At 46.4% G+C, this 17,907-nt stretch overlaps 1 long non-coding RNA gene across 2 annotated transcripts in view; it reads right to left on the bottom strand.

The window, feature by feature from the left end:
- Positions 1-17,907, bottom strand: part of LOC134909088 (uncharacterized) — a 295,410-nt gene that overhangs the window by 18,123 nt on the left and 259,380 nt on the right. The window contains exon 6 of one of the 2 annotated variants that reach the window (XR_010175844.1): positions 470-541. The exons of the other annotated variant lie outside the window; for it this stretch is intronic. This is a non-coding gene — a long non-coding RNA (uncharacterized LOC134909088). Of the gene's footprint in view, positions 1-469; positions 542-17,907 lie in introns of those variants that run through there. 2 annotated transcript variants of the gene reach the window in all.

Raw genomic sequence — 17,907 nt, 5'->3', positions numbered from 1 at the left:
ATCTCATGGCAGTGACAGGTGGATATTGTGTCACACTGGCAACGCAGTACGGCGTGAAATGTTGCACATATATTACAAATAGTACCGAGGACCCGGTCGAGGTCATAGACCAAAAGATGGACGATATTCTCCAACTGAAGTGGGAATTTCGCAGGAGACACAATCTCACTCTTGCTGCTGTAGGTAATGAGCTGACTGGTTGGGTGTCATGGTTGAACCCGCGAAATTGGTTCTCTGGTTTAGGAGAATGGGCTCAAGGAGTCATAATGGATGTTGGGAAGTTTCTCCTATGTATCTTAGGTGTTATCATAACGATTGGCTTGATATTTAGATGCGGTCAGGCTTTAACGAAGTGTAAACGAAGTACCAGGGTGATGAGTTTAAGGAGTGAGGAAATTGTAATTCCAATGGATTTGATTTATGACCCAAATGTAGAAACAATGATGTGATGAAAATGCGATTTCTACGGTCCGTTTCTTTCACCTGTTTTTCCGTTTTCTCCAAGGTAAAAAGACCCACTTGGACGAGGAATTTGATGATCCTGTATACAGACAACTGATGGATTAAAGAAGAAGTTTTGACAACCTTATACACAGATATTTGATGAACTTTGCCATAGACCCCCAGTTTCCCTAGAAATTTTAAAATTACGCTAGCCCAACACTTTTGTAAGTCTATGGACATTGACAAAGCTTTTTGCCCACACGCCTTTTGGCAAAAGCACAAAGAAGACTGCATTCAACAGACACCGAACAAGACTTCAACCGACAAATGTTCATTTACCTGACATAGAATACCACTGCATTTACCGTAATTATGTCTTTTCTTCATCTCTACAACCTTCAGGTAATTACACACATAGTCGATAGGGAATACAGGCACAGATATCAGCAATCACATATTCCCCCATTCATGTATCATCAACTAAAATGTGCTCCCCATTTTGTTACAACCACAGCCGAAAAGAGCTCGGTAAAGTTTGACAGCCCATCCACAGACCCGTACCACGGGATAAGAAGGAATTCAAATGTATACTTCGCAATGCCTCGAAGCTTGATTTAAAACACGTACGGCACGATGATACATGACCCCCAAACACGGATTCATACACACATGCTTCTGCTATCTCACTAGGTCATACCCTTTTCCTACCTTCTCCTCTCCTCCCCTACCCAACCATGTAAATGTATTAACCCCTGACATATATTTTTCTCTTTTTGAAATGTTTTAGGAAGTGGCAGTTATTGTTGACTGCCAAAGGGTGGACTGTCAAAGTCAGAAAATAGCACGATGCACACTGCCATATTTGCACCTCATACAGGTCCGCGCTGCGCATGCGTGCGCTCTCCCGTGCGTGCGCATACTCGCTGTTGCGGGCACCCGCGGGCGCGCAGTATGTGCATTTACGGTAGAGTTCATGTGTTCGTAGCGTGCGACTCAATCGTTACATATTTTCACTATATAATGTATTTTGTAGATTATGGTCCCTTTGATAGAATCTGAAAGTTTAGTTAATGTAGCATGTTCATGGACAGAGAAATCCCTCTTTGTTTGATACGAAGGGTCAGACAGGAGTAATACAGTGGTGTTTAGTATCCATCGGAAGAATATTTAATTAGCAGTATTCCGGTGTTGGTTTGAAGCGGATTAATCGCTTGTGCGAATAGTTATGGACATAAGAAGTTTATGTCCATTTACTATTATTTGCACTTACTTATCCATGCGGCGGGAAACCCAGTTTCCCACCCACCTGAGCAGTTGGAAATCGTCACAGCCCACCTGTATGAATCAACCTATGACCTTTTGTTATAATGCGAGGAGGAATTCCTGTGTCCAATGAACAATGAGATTGTAGGGACCATTGAATTGTATTGTGTGTGGGGCATAAATAGACAAGCCGATCACATCCAGCTCACTCTTCAACGGTTCTCATTGCTGAAAATCGGGAGCTGGATGTCCAGAGGCGCATGCGATCGTTCCCCTTGTGCGTAAGTTTTCTCCGCAATCATATTGTCTTTCTTGTTATTATGGGCCATATCTCTCTCTCTCTCTTCTCTTTCTCTCGTATTCTCTTAAACGTAATAGTATTGTATTGTATTTCATGTGTAGTTACCTGGTTAGTTAGTCTATGTTATATTGTAGTGTGTGACTTGTATTGTATTATTCTTTTTGCAAGTATAACATTCATATAAGGCGTTAGACCCTAAGCACGGTATCTGTGTATTTCTTATAGTGTTAAGTATTCACAGAGCGTCGGTGACGCTCAAACAGCTTTTAAGTTAATAAGGTTACACTGTGTTGCATCTACACCCTATCTCTACACTAAGGTTTTACAGCATATTACATTGTTTATGGTTTAGATATAAAGGTTTAACATTGTGAGCGTCTGCGCCGCTGGTGATCTCCTCGTGGTCCTGAGCGTCCGCCACGCTATAGCGAACCATTACGTTAGTCAGCAGCCAATAGTGTGCCTGCCTGTGATCTCTTGGCCGTGAGCGAACGTGACGCTTGAGCGTCTCGACCTCGGCTAAGCGATTGCTACGCAACGTGCGTACCCTTACGGTACTCCATACGTCAATAGCGTACAGTGTTCTTAGGCCTCTTAAAGGGTTTTAAATAAGATAAATATTTAGCTTTATCAGGGGGCACCAACAAGGGGCATTACTACTGGGGGGGGCATCAACAAGGGGCATTACTACTGAGGGGGGGCATTACTACTGGGGGCATTATAACTGGGGGCATCACTACTGGGGGGGCAGCTACTGGGGGCATTATTACTGGGGGGGGGCAGCTACTGGGGGCATTATTACTGGGGGGCACCTACAGGGGGCATTACTACTTGGGGGCTAAACTACAGGGGCATTACTACTTGGGGGCTAAACTACAGGGGGAGCCAAACTACTGGGGGCATAACTACAGGGGCCAAACTATTGGGGGCATTACTACTTGGGGGCTAAACTACAGGGGCATTACTACTTGGGGGCTAAACTACAGGGGGAGCCAAACTACTGGGGGCATAACTACAGGGGCCAAACTATTGGGGGCATTACTACTGGAGGCTAAACTATAAGGGGGGCATAACTACAGGGGCTAAACTGCAATGGGGCAAACTACAGGGGGGCATTACTACTGGTGGCTAAACTATAAGGGGGGCATAACTACAGGGGCTAAACTACAATGGGGAAAACTATAGGGGGGCATTACTACTGGTGGCTAAACTACTGGGGTCCTAACTGCAGGGGCATTACCACTGGGGGCATAATGACTGGGGGCATTACTACAGGCAACATTACTACTGGGGGCAATACGGGCATTGCATAAGGGACACCACTACTATGGGGTCTATATAAGGGGCACTACCAGTACAGTGGACATTGCATAATGAGCGCTACAACTGTGGGCATTGTATAAGAAGCGCCACCTCACATGCACCGAAGCCGCACGCAAATGTACTTGCCCCTTCCATGGTGCCCCCCCTATCATTTTCTTCTGGATCCGCCCCTGCTGGTACTTGATCTCCATCCAAGGCTTAGTAATAGACCCCATAGATTGTAAGCTTCACTGGGGCATTGATGTGAATGGGCAAATATTATCTGTAAAGTGCTGCTGAATATGTGTGCTCTATAAAAATAACTGGTAATAGATAAATAATATCGTATCTCCCAAATTTCAGAAAACCAGGCGAGGGACAGCTTACACATGTCAAAGTTATGTGCATGTGACAAGGGGCGTGGCCTTGTGTGACACTTGTTACGCTCCAGTTTTTTTGTCACACTAGGGGCAAGCCCATTTCTACGACCACAGAAGCTCATGTGATGTCTGATCCAAGGCCATAAAAATTAAAGGGCCAAAAGTGGGAACTCATGGACAGCATATCCATCATTATCCATCCTAGTAATGAATAGGAAAATAGGATTTTAATTACCTGCCGGTAATCCTTTTCTCGTAGTCCGTAGAGGATGCTGGGGTCCATATTAGTACCATGGGGTATAGACGGGTACACCAGGAGCCACTGGCACTTTAAGAGTTTAATAGTGTGGGCTGGCTCCTCCCTCTATGCCCCTCCTACCAGACTCAGTCTAAAAACTGTGCCCGAGGAGACGACATACTTCGAGAGAAGGAATTACACAGATACTGTAGTGGCGAGAGTCATACCAGCTTAAACAACAAACAAATCCGGCAAACATGCCGGAAAACTCAGCAACAGCTGAAACAGTACTGAAACAGTAAATAACGCAGAACTTACCTAGGAACCAGGTAGTACCGAACTATAAACCAATGCAGGAAATCGAAGCGCTGGGCAGGCGCCCAGCATCCTCTACGGACTACGAGAAAATGATTTACCGGCAGGTAATTAAAATCCTATTTTCTCTTACGTCCTAGAGGATGCTGGGGTCCATATTAGTACCATCGGGATGTACCAAAGCTCCCAGTACGGGAGGGAGAGTGCGGAGGCTCCTGCAACACTGCTTGACCAAACTTGAGGTCATCAGAGGCCAGAGTATCGAACTTGTAAAACTTGGCAAACATGTTCGAACCAGAGCAAGTAGCAGCTCGGCAAAGCTGTATAGCCAAGACACCCCGGGCAGCCGCCCAGGAAGAACCCACTTTATGAGTAGAGTGGGCCTTAACCGATTTCGGACACGGCAATCCTGCCGTAGAATACGCATGCTGGATAGTTAACCTGATCCAGCGCGAAATCGACTGCTTAGAAGCAGGACACCCAATTTTCTTGGGATCGTAGTGGACAAAGAGAGAGTCAGATTTTCTATGACGAGCCGTCCTCTTCACATAGATCTTCAAAGCCCTTACAACATCCAAGGCCTTTGAAACAATTGAGGAGTCAGTAGCCACTGGCACCACAATAGGTTGGTTGTTATGGAAAGCCGATACAACCTTAGGCAGGAACTTTGGACGAGTCCTAAGTTCCTCCCTGTCTTCATGGAAGATCAGATAAGGACTTTTGCAAGATAAAGCCCCCAATTCCGACACGCCCCTCCAAGCGCCGCACCGCAGTACCGCTGAGCCATTCTGGAGCGCGGGTAAACCAGCGCTCCTTACCCGCAAGCCGCCTTCTTCACACTGACCCCCTGCTTGTGAGGGGGGAAAGTGACTTACTCGTCAACTTCAGCTCTGAAAGGGGGTGGCGGCTGACTGCTGGGGCGAGCGGTCCCCTATGGTGGGTCGCGATCGTTCCCTCTATAGCTCAATGTCCAGTCAGCGGAGGCATTGACTCAGCCCCCGCAGGGTGCACACTGCCCCCCACCCCCCACCCCCCTCAGTCCCTCGATGCAGGCAGGCTGTCGCCAGCAGCCTCCTGTAAAGAAATAAACTCTAAAAAAAACTTTTTTACCAAGGAAGCTCAGGAGAGCTCCCCTAGCTGTGACCGGCTCCTCCGGGCACATTTTCTAAACTGAATCTGGTAGGAGGGGCATAGAGGGAGGAGCCAGCCCACACTATTAAACTCTTAAAGTGCCAGTGGCTCCTGGTGGACCCGTCTATACCCCATGGTACTAATATGCACCCCAGCATCCTCTAGGACGAAAGAAAAATAAATAGAATCCTTGTTTTAAAAAGAGGTGCCTTGCCTTTATCGTAATCCTAAAGTATAGTGCACGTTAAAGAAAAAAACTAAATAGACCTCACCACCTGAGCTGCGCTCGTATTTGGCGATGTGTTAGGAGGCTAAGAGGTAAATTTACTAAAGCTTCTAAAACCGAGAATTTACTAATTCTTCTAAAGCAGAGAATTGGTGTTGTTGCCCATAGCAACCAATCAAATGCTGTGTATAATTTTCTAAAACGCAATAGAGAAAATGATAGACAGCATCTGATTGGTTGCTTTGGGCAACAACACCAATTCTCTGCTATAGAAGAATTAGTAAATTTACCCTTAAGTTTTGTTGTCTGTGCAATGGTGATCATTCCGAGTTGTTCGCTCGTTGCCGATTTTCGCTATGCTGCGATTTGTTGCTAAATGCGCATGCGCAAGGCACGCAGGGCGCTTGCGCTTAGTTATTTAACTAAAAACTTAGTAGATTTGCTGTGGATCCTGCAGCACTTTTCAGTCGCTCTGCTGATCGGTGAATGATTGACAGGAAGTGGGTGTTTCTGGGTGGTAACTGAGCGTTTTCCGGGAGTGTGCTAAAAAAACGCAGGCGCGTCAGTGTCTGGAGAAACGGGGGAGTGGCTGGCCGAACCCTGCGTGTTTGTGACGTCAAACCAGGAACTAAACGGACTGAGGTGATCGCAATCTAGGAGTAGGTCTGGAGCTACTCAGAAACTGCAGGGAATTATTTAGTAGCAATTCTGCTAATCTTTCGTTCGCTATTCTGCTAAGCTAAGATACACTCCCAGAGGGCGGCGGCCTAGCGTGTGCAATGCTGCTAAAAGCAGCTAGCGAGCGAACAACTTGGAATGAGGGCCCATGTACTGTAGGGACAGGTTCTATGTAGAGATGAGCGCCTGAAATTTTTCGGGTTTTGTGTTTTGGTTTTGGGTTCGGTTCCGCGGCCGTGTTTTGGGTTCGAACGCGTTTTGGCAAAACCTCACCGAATTATTTTTGTCGGATTCGGGTGTGTTTTGGATTCGGGTGTTTTTTTCCAAAAACACTAAAAAACAGCTTAAATCATAGAATTTGGGGGTCATTTTGATCCCAAAGTATTATTAACCTCAAAAACCATAATTTACACTCATTTTCAGTCTATTCTGAATACCTCACACCTCACAATATTATTTTTAGTCCTAAAATTTGCACCGAGGTCGCTGTGTGAGTAAGATAAGCGACCCTAGTGGCCGACACAAACACCGGGCCCATCTAGGAGTGGCACTGCAGTGTCACGCAGGATGTCCCTTCCAAAAAACCCTCCCCAAACAGCACATGACGCAAAGAAAAAAAGAGGCGCAATGAGGTAGCTGTGTGAGTAAGATTAGCGACCCTAGTGGCCGACACAAACACCGGGCCCATCTAGGAGTGGCACTGCAGTGTCACGCAGGATGGCCCTTCCAAAAAAACCTCCCCAAACAGCACATGACGCAAAGAAAAAAAGAGGCGCAATGAGGTAGCTGACTGTGTGAGTAAGATTAGCGACCCTAGTGGCCGACACAAACACCGGGCCCATCTAGGAGTGGCACTGCAGTGTCACGCAGGATGTCCCTTCCAAAAAACCCTCCCCAAACAGCACATGACGCAAAGAAAAAAAGAGGCGCAATGAGGTAGCTGACTGTGTGAGTAAGATTAGCGACCCTAGTGGCCGACACAAACACCGGGCCCATCTAGGAGTGGCACTGCAGTGTCACGCAGGATGTCCCTTCCAAAAAACCCTCCCCAAACAGCACATGACGCAAAGAAAAAAAGAGGCGCAATGAGGTAGCTGTGTGAGTAAGATTAGCGACCCTAGTGGCCGACACAAACACCGGGCCCATCTAGGAGTGGCACTGCAGTGTCACGCAGGATGTCCCTTCCAAAAAACCCTCCCCAAACAGCACATGACGCAAAGAAAAAAAGAGGCGCAATGAGGTAGCTGACCGTGTGAGTAAGATTAGCGACCCTAGTGGCCGACACAAACACCGGGCCCATTTAGGAGTGGCACTGCAGTGTCACGCAGGATGTCCCTTCCAAAAAACCCTCCCCAATCAGCACATGATGCAAAGAAAAAGAAAAGAAAAAAGAGGTGCAAGATGGAATTATCCTTGGGCCCTCCCACCCACCCTTATGTTGTATAAACAAAACAGGACATGCACACTTTAACCAACCCATCATTTCAGTGACAGGGTCTGCCACACGACTGTGACTGATATGACGGGTTGGTTTGGACCCCCCCCAAAAAAGAAGCAATTAATCTCTCCTTGCACAAACTGGCTCTACAGAGGCAAGATGTCCACCTCATCTTCACCCTCCGATATATCACCGTGTACATCCCCCTCCTCACAGATTATCAATTCGTCCCCACTGGAATCCACCATCTCAGCTCCCTGTGTACTTTGTGGAGGCAATTGCTGCTGGTCAATGTCTCCGCGGAGGAATTGATTATAATTCATTTTAATGAACATCATCTTCTCCACATTTTCTGGATGTAACCTCGTACGCCGATTGCTGACAAGGTGAGCGGCGGCACTAAACACTCTTTCGGAGTACACACTTGTGGGAGGGCAACTTAGGTAGAATAAAGCCAGTTTGTGCAAGGGCCTCCAAATTGCCTCTTTTTCCTGCCAGTATAAGTACGGACTGTGTGACGTGCCTACTTGGATGCGGTCACTCATATAATCCTCCACCATTCTATCAATGTTGAGAGAATCATATGCAGTGACAGTAGACGACATGTCCGTAATCGTTGTCAGGTCCTTCAGTCCGGACCAGATGTCAGCATCAGCAGTCGCTCCAGACTGCCCTGCATCACCGCCAGCGGGTGGGCTCGGAATTCTGAGCCTTTTCCTCGCACCCCCAGTTGCGGGAGAATGTGAAGGAGGAGATGTTGACAGGTCGCGTTCCGCTTGACTTGACAATTTTGTCACCAGCAGGTCTTTCAACCCCAGCAGACCTGTGTCTGCCGGAAAGAGAGATCCAAGGTAGGCTTTAAATCTAGGATCGAGCACGGTGGCCAAAATGTAGTGCTCTGATTTCAACAGATTGACCACCCGTGAATCCTTGTTAAGCGAATTAAGGGCTGCATCCACAAGTCCCACATGCCTAGCGGAATCGCTCCCTTTTAGCTCCTTCTTCAATGCCTCCAGCTTCTTCTGCAAAAGCCTGATGAGGGGAATGACCTGACTCAGGCTGGCAGTGTCTGAACTGACTTCACGTGTGGCAAGTTCAAAGGGCATCAGAACCTTGCACAACGTTGAAATCATTCTCCACTGCACTTGAGACAGGTGCATTCCATCTCCTATATCGTGCTCAATTGTATAGGCTTGAATGGCCTTTTGCTGCTCCTCCAACCTCTGAAGCATATAGAGGGTTGAATTCCACCTCGTTACCACTTCTTGCTTCAGATGATGGCAGGGCAGGTTCAGTAGTTTTTGGTGGTGCTCCAGTCTTCTGTACGTGGTGCCTGTACGCCGAAAGTGTCCCGCAATTTTTCTGGCCACCGACAGCATCTCTTGCACGCCCCTGTCGTTTTTTAAAAAATTCTGCACCACCAAATTCAAGGTATGTGCAAAACATGGGACGTGCTGGAATTTGCCCATATTTAATGCACACACAATATTGCTGGCGTTGTCCGATGCCACAAATCCACAGGAGAGTCCAATTGGGGTAAGCCATTCCGCGATGATCTTCCTCAGTTGCCGTAAGAGGTTTTCAGCTGTGTGCGTATTCTGGAAAGCGGTGATATAAAGCGTAGCCTGCCTAGGAAAGAGTTGGCGTTTGCGAGATGCTGCTACTGGTGCCGCCGCTGCTGTTCTTGCGGCGGGAGTCCATACATCTACCCAGTGGGCTGTCACAGTCATATAGTCCTGACCCTGCCCTGCTCCACTTGTCCACATGTCCGTGGTTAAGTGGACATTGGGTACAACTGCATTTTTTAGGAGACTGGTGAGTCTTTTTCTGACGTCCGTGTACATTCTCGGTATCGCCTGCCTAGAGAAGTGGAACCTAGATGGTATTTGGTAACGGGGGCACACTGCCTCAATAAATTGTCTAGTTCCCTGTGAACTAACGGCGGATACCGGACGCACGTCTAACACCAACATAGTTGTCAAGGACTCAGTTATCCGCTTTGCAGTAGGATGACTGCTGTGATATTTCATCTTCCTCGCAAAGGACTGTTGAACAGTCAATTGCTTACTGGAAGTAGTACAAGTGGGCTTACGACTTCCCCTCTGGGATGACCATCGACTCCCAGCGGCAACAACAGCAGCGCCAGCAGCAGTAGGCGTTACACGCAAGGATGCATCGGAGGAATCCCAGGCAGGAGAGGACTCGTCAGACTTGCCAGTGACATGGCCTGCAGGACTATTGGCATTCCTGGGGAAGGAGGAAATTGACACTGAGGGAGTTGGTGGGGTGGTTTGCGTGAGCTTGGTTACAAGAGGAAGGGATTTACTGGTCAGTGGACTGCTTCCGCTGTCACCCAAAGTTTTTGAACTTGTCACTGACTTATTATGAATGCGCTGCAGGTGACGTATAAGGGAGGATGTTCCGAGGTGGTTAACGTCCTTACCCCTACTTATTACAGCTTGACAAAGGGAACACACGGCTTGACACCTGTTGTCCGCATTTCTGGTGAAATACCTCCACACCGAAGAGCTGATTTTTTTGGTATTTTCACCTGGCATGTCAACGGCCATATTCCTCCCACGGACAACAGGTGTCTCCCCGGGTGCCTGACTTAAACAAACCACCTCACCATCAGAATCCTCCTGGTCAATTTCCTCCCCAGCGCCAGCAACACCCATATCCTCCTCATCCTGGTGTACTTCAACACTGACATCTTCAATCTGACTATCAGGAACTGGACTGCGGGTGCTCCTTCCAGCACTTGCAGGGGGCGTGCAAATGGTGGAAGGCGCATGCTCTTCACGTCCAGTGTTGGGAAGGTCAGGCATCGCAACCGACACAATTGGACTCTCCTTGTGGATTTGGGATTTCAAAGAACGCACAGTTCTTTGCGGTGCTTTTGCCAGCTTGAGTCTTTTCAGTTTTCTAGCGAGAGGCTGAGTGCTTCCATCCTCATGTGAAGCTGAACCACTAGCCATGAACATAGGCCAGGGCCTCAGCCGTTCCTTGCCACTCCGTGTGGTAAATGGCATATTGGCAAGTTTACGCTTCTCCTCCGACAATTTTATTTTAGGTTTTGGAGTCCTTTTTTTACTGATATTTGGTGTTTTGGTTTTGACATGCTCTGTACTATGCCATTGGGCATCGGCCTTGGCAGACGACGTTGCTGGCATTTCATCGTCTCGGCCATGACTAGTGGCAGCAGCTTCAGCACGAGGTGGAAGTGGATCTTGATCTTTCCCTAATTTTGGAACCTCAACATTTTTGTTCTCCATATTTTAATAGGCACAACTAAAAGGCACCTCAGGTAAACAATGCAGATGGATGGATTGGATACTAGTATACAATTATGGACGGGCTGCCGAGTGCCGACACAGAGGTAGCCACAGCCGTGAACTACCGCACTGTACTGTGTCTGCTGCTAATATATAGACTGGTTGATAAAGAGATAGTATACTCGTAACTAGTATGTATGTATAAAGAAAGAAAAAAAAACCACGGTTAGGTCACTGGTATATACAATTATGGACGGGCTGCCGAGTGCCGACACAGAGGTAGCCACAGCCGTGAACTACCGCACTGTACTGTGTCTGCTGCTAATATATAGACTGGTTGATAAAGAGATAGTATACTCGTAACTAGTATGTATGTATAAAGAAAGAAAAAAAAACCACGGTTAGGTCACTGGTATATACAATTATGGACGGGCTGCCGAGTGCCGACACAGAGGTAGCCACAGCCGTGAACTACCGCACTGTACTGTGTCTGCTGCTAATATATAGACTGGTTGATAAAGAGATAGTATACTCGTAACTAGTATGTATGTATAAAGAAAGAAAAAAAAACCACGGTTAGGTCACTGGTATATACAATTATGGACGGGCTGCCGAGTGCAGACACAGAGGTAGCCACAGCCGTGAACTACCGCACTGTACTGTGTCTGCTGCTAATATATAGACTGGTTGATAAAGAGATAGTATACTCGTAACTAGTATGTATGTATAAAGAAAGAAAAAAAAACCACGGTTAGGTCACTGGTATATACAATTATGGACGGGCTGCGGAGTGCCGACACAGAGGTAGCCACAGCCGTGAACTACCGCACTGTACTGTGTCTGCTGCTAATATATAGACTGGTTGATAAAGAGATAGTATACTCGTAACTAGTATGTATGTATAAAGAAAGAAAAAAAAACCACGGTTAGGTGGTATATACAATTATGGACGGGCTGCCGAGTGCCGACACAGAGGTAGCCACAGCCGTGAACTACCGCACTGTACTGTGTCTGCTGCTAATATATAGACTGGTTGATAAAGAGATAGTATACTCGTAACTAGTATGTATGTATAAAGAAAGAAAAAAAAACCACGGTTAGGTCACTGGTATATACAATTATGGACGGGCTGCCGAGTGCCGACACAGAGGTAGCCACAACCGTGAACTACCGCACTGTACACTGGTTGATAAAGAGATAGTAGTATACTCGTAACAACTAGTATGACGACGGTATAAAGAATGAAAAAAAAACCACGGTTAGGTGGTATATAATACAATTATGGTTGGACGGACTGCCTGCCGAGTGCCGACACAGAGGTAGCCACAGCCGTGAACTACCGCACTGTACACTGGTTGATAAAGAGATAGTAGTATACTCGTAACAACTAGTATGACGACGGTATAAAGAATGAAAAAAAAACCACGGTTAGGTGGTATATAATACAATTATGGTTGGACGGACTGCCTGCCGAGTGCCGACACAGAGGTAGCCACAGCCGTGAACTACCGCACTGTACACTGGTTGATAAAGAGATAGTAGTATACTCGTAACAACTAGTATGACGACGGTATAAAGAACGAAAAAAAAACCACGGTTAGGTGGTATATATTATAATACAATTATGGATGGACGGACTGCCTGCCGAGTTCCGACACAGAGGTAGCCACAGCCGTGAACTACCGCACTGTACACTGGTTGATAAAGAGATAGTAGTATACTCGTAACAACTAGTATGACGACGGTATAAAGAACGAAAAAAAAACCACGGTTAGGTGGTATATATTATAATACAATTATGGATGGACGGACTGCCTGCCGAGTTCCGACACAGAGGTAGCCACAGCCGTGAACTACCGCACTGTACACTGGTTGATAAAGAGATAGTAGTATACTCGTAACAACTAGTATGACTATGACGACGGTATAAAGAAAGAAAAAAAAAACCACGGTTAGGTGGTATATAATACAATTATGGATGGACGGACTGCCTGCCGAGTGCCGACACAGAGGTAGCCACAGCCGTGAACTACCGCACTGTACTGTGTCTGCTGCTAATATAGACTGGTTGATAAAGAGATAGTATAAAATACTACTAATATACTGGTGGTCAGACACTGGTCACCACTAGTCACACTGGCAGTGGCACTCCTGCAGCAAAAGTGTGCACTGTTTAATTTTAATATAATATTATTTATCATGTACTCCTGGCTCCTGCTATAACAACCTGCAGTGCTCCCCAGTCTCCCCCACAATTATAAGCTTTATATACAATACATTGATGTGCAGCACACTGGGCTGAGCAGTGCACACAGACTGAGTCACTGTGTGACTGTGTATCGTTTTTTTCAGGCAGAGAACGGATATATTAAATAAAACAAACAACTGCACTGTCTCTGGTGGTCACTGGTCACTGTGGTCGTCAGTCACTAAACTCTGTCTGCACTCTGCACTCTCTTCTAATCTACAGTATCACAGCAATCTCTCTCTCTCTCTCTCTTCTAAATCTAATCTAAATGGAGAGGACGCCAGCCACGTCCTCTCCCTATCAATCTCAATGCACGTGTGAAAATGGCGGCGACGCGCGGCTCCTTATATAGAATCCGAGTCTCGCGAGAATCCGACAGCGTCATGATGACGTTCGGGCGCGCTCGGGTTAACCGAGCAAGGCGGGAAGATCCGAGTCGCTCGGACCCGTGAAAAAAAAAGTGAAGTTCGTGCGGGTTCGGATTCAAAGAAACCGAACCCGCTCATCTCTAGTTCTATGCGAGGAATATAAATACTAATTTGACTGTTGGTCACTGGGGTCACAAGGGATGTGCGGCCCGCACCCGGGTGTCACCCGCCGAGGGGTGACACCAAAATGCTGTCTCCTGCTTAGTGATAGGAGCCGGGTGATGCACTGTAGCATTACTTACAGCACCCGGCTACTGGCATAATGTAGGAGCAAGCACCGCAACACATCAGTGTCTATCGCAGCCCAGCGATGGGGAGAAGCCACACCCCCTCCTGGCGAAGCCACTGCAGCACACCAGTCTCCGATCATAGCGGGGGGGGGGGGCAGAGAAGCCACGCCTCTCTAAGTGACGCCATGCCACTCTCCGTGAAGCCACACACCCTTTCCAGAGGTGCGTGGCAGGTATCACAAGTGCCGCACCGGGTGTCATTAAGGTATGAGACGCCGCTGCTGTTGGTTACACCAGTATTTAGAGTTGAGATTTGCTCTAAATGACTAGATTGTCTACATGGTACACACAACTCTGCTCACTACCTAAATGACCATAATAGGATATTGCCACTGGTGTCAGAAAAAATGACTTATTTGCTGGAAACAAACAATAAATCAAAGGTTCTCACATCGCTCTGTTTTATTTGATGTATCTTTGTATTTCAAACTTAAATAAGAGTGGAGACTGATTCTTAATCATCATTGAAGACGGATCACTGACTGGGTGCCTAGCAAAGTTCAAGATCTCCGCTCATTTTCTAATCAGGCTTCCACATGGAATGGACAAACTCTCATTCAGAGGTATTGACCTATCATTGACAACTATTTCATAAACCAGCTTTACTGCACAAGAGGGACACAGCTATTGGCTTTTAAAGGTCAACAAGACAGAGGAATTAATTAACATTTTCCAAAACATTCTACCGTCTCCAGTCTCATTAGCATTGAAGTAACAATCCTAAATTAAATTGCAAAGTATGTCTGCTAAAGAAAACTGATATTTATCTGTAGTTTATATGAATTATTCCTGATTAACATTTGGTTGTTTATACTGTCAGGAAATGCAGTGCAGTATGTATGCGTCAGTTCTCAGCTCACTCCTGGGGATTTACTGCCTTACGTTCAGTCTTAAAGGGGTGGATTACTGCTAGCATGTGATCAGCTAAGAGGCACTTCTCAGACTTAACACCACAGCGCATTCTAGACTGAAGATTTAGCGCAGTATATAAATACAAATCTCACTGCAGTATATGAATTTTGAGATGTAAATTGGCATAGCGGATGTTGTTTTAAACTTTGCAATCCGCAATTTGCAGGTACAATTCAATGGGGGTCATTCCGAGTTGTTCGCTCGTTATTTTTTTCTCGCAACGGAGCGAATAGTCGCTAATGCGCAATGTCCGCAGTGCGACTGCGCCAAGTAAATTTGCTATGCAGTTAGGTATTTTACTCACGGCATTACGAGGTTTTTTCTTCGTTCTGGTGATCGTAATGTGATTGACAGGAAGTGGGTGTTTCTGGGCGGAAACTGGCCGTTTTATGGGAGTGTGTGAAAAGACGCTACCATTTCTGGGAAAAACGCGGGAATGGCTGGAGAAACGGAGGAGTGTCTGGGCGAACGCTGGGTGTGTTTGTAACGTCAAACCAGGAACGAAACTGACTGAACTGATCGCAGATGCCGAGTAAGTCTGGAGCTACTCAGAAACTGCTAAGAAGTGTCTATTCGCAATTCTGCTAATCTTTCGTTCGCAATTTTGATATGCTAAGATTCACTCCCAGTAGGCGGCGGCTTAGCGTGTGCAAAGCTGCTAAAAGCAGCTTGTGAGCGAACAACTCGGAATGACCCCCAATGTACAATCACTCGCTATGATCAGTTTTGTTGTGTACAGACTTTCTTACAGAATTAATAATTTCATACCTCCCAACTGTCCCGATTTTCGCGGGACAGTCCCGTTTTTTGTGGACTGTCCTGCTGTCCCACCGCGGGCCGCAGTGTCCCGCGGTGGGGAGGGGGGCAGTTGGGAGACTCATGCACTCGCTGCCCTGCTTAGCAGAGCAGCGGTGAATAGACGCTGTGCACATGCGCACAGCGTCTATTCACTGAAGTCAGAGGGAGAGAGGGCATGCCTGCGGCTCAGAGCGCTGGGCATGCCCCCTCAGTGACGAAAACGGTGGCGTTACTCACGATCGTGGGTCCTACTGCAAAGCCACACCCCCTTTTCTTAGGCCACGTCCCTTTTTCGGGAGCGCGCACGGCTTCGATGCGCGTGTGTCCCTCTTTAGCTAAGTCTAAAGTTGGGAGGTATGTAATTTTACAATTGTTTGGAGCAGTAGGCAGCAAGTCACTGATATCTGAGTAAGGGTAACACCTGGTGGTCACTTTTACCCCTAGCACTTTTTTAGATGGCGTGTGTTGATGTGCGCTATTGCATCGTCTACAGTGCAGGATAGCTGTTCACTTGCGACCGAGGAAGAGGGACATTTTTACATCATTGAGCTCTGGAAAGGTGCAAGTAATACAATTGGGCAAATGCAGAATTTCTGGAGTGTGGCTTCCAAATGTTTGATTTTAGAGCGATTGTCGTCAGCTCATAGAGGAATGAGTATATACAATGTAACAAGCAATGGTCTGCCCCAAACAAAGTGCAGGTTATCTAATACAAAACATCAGGCATATGCAGGCCCATTGATCATGATAAGCCATTTACCAGTTTCACTCTCTCTGGTGCGAGGATTGAGCACTCAGAACCACAGACACACACACAGCAGACTTGGTAGGAAAATCTGCTACCTATGGGGGTAATTCCGAGTTGATCGCAGCAGGAACTTTGGGGGTAATTCCAAGTTGATTGCAGCAGGATTTTTGTTAGCAATTTGGCAAAACCATGTGCACTGCAGGGGAGACAGATATAACATGTGCAGAGAGAGTTAGATTTGGGTTTGGTGTGTTCAATCTGCAATCTAATTTGCAGTGTAAAAATAAAGCAGCCAGTATTTACCCTGCACAGAAACAATATAACCCACCCACATCTAACTCTTTCTGCACGTTATATCTGCCTCCCCTGCAGTGCACATGGTTTTGCCCAATTGCTAACAAAAATCCTGCTGCGATCAACTTGGAATTACCCCCTTTGTTAGCAGTTGGGCAAAACCATGTGCACTGCAGGGGAGGCAGATATAACATGTGCAGAGAGAGACCGATTTGGGTGTGGTGAGTTCAATCTGCAATCTAAATTGCAGTGTAAAAATAAAGCAGCCAGTATTTACCCTGCACAGAAATAAAATAACCCACCCAAATCTAACTCTCTCTGCAAATGTTATATCTGCCCCCCCCCCCCCCCTCCTGCAATGCACATGGTTTTGCCCAACTGCTAAAAAATTCCCTGCTGCGATCAACTTGGAATTACCCCATACCTCCCAACATGACCCTCTCCAGGAGGGACAAAATGCTCTGCTTCTGGACTTCCCTCTTTATGTATGATTGCCAGCACCTTTATTGAACAGGTTACTGGATAAGAAAGGTGTTTCAGCACAGGTGATGGCAATCATAGAGTGAGAGGGAAGTCCAGGAGCAGAGCATTCTGTCCCTCCTGGAGAGGGTCATGTTGGGAGGTATGTTACCCCAATGTGCAGTAGCTTCATTCCACCCTTTATTCAGCATGTAGTGGCAACTGGGCAAGCTGTGGGGAAGGGGAGTTTCCAGGCAACTGCCCCCCCCCCCCCCACCACACACACACACACACACACACTTGCCTATGAAAATGCTTGTCTGACACTACAGTAACTGACAGACAGTCAATGTAAATTAAATATTGCGACTGCAATCATTAAAGTTATGCAGACTGACTAGCTGTTAATAGAGCAGTCATCGATCTATTGATATAATGATTTGCTTGTGTATTTCTCCATTTCTACACACTATAGCAGGCATGGGTCATGTAGAGTTGGTCATATCTATGTTTTTTTGTTAAAAAAATAAATTTAAAACACTTAACTGGCATGGTCAGATCTCATGCGATTGCGTCGTCCCACCCTGTCCCCCCCGTTTTTGATGAGGAGATCCATTCTGCAGATGTTTATAATATAATGTTTAAATATTTAAAAAAATACTTTTTAAACTTTATTAAATAAAATAAATTTTAAAAAACAATGTTTTTAACAGTTTTGAAGGGAAAAATCGTCAGTTAA

This window comes from Pseudophryne corroboree, chromosome 4, assembly GCF_028390025.1.
Source record: "Pseudophryne corroboree isolate aPseCor3 chromosome 4, aPseCor3.hap2, whole genome shotgun sequence".
Lineage (NCBI taxonomy): Eukaryota > Metazoa > Chordata > Amphibia > Anura > Myobatrachidae > Pseudophryne > Pseudophryne corroboree.
The sequence above is the reverse complement of the archived record's forward strand: the minus strand, read 5'-3'. Positions and strand labels throughout refer to the sequence as shown.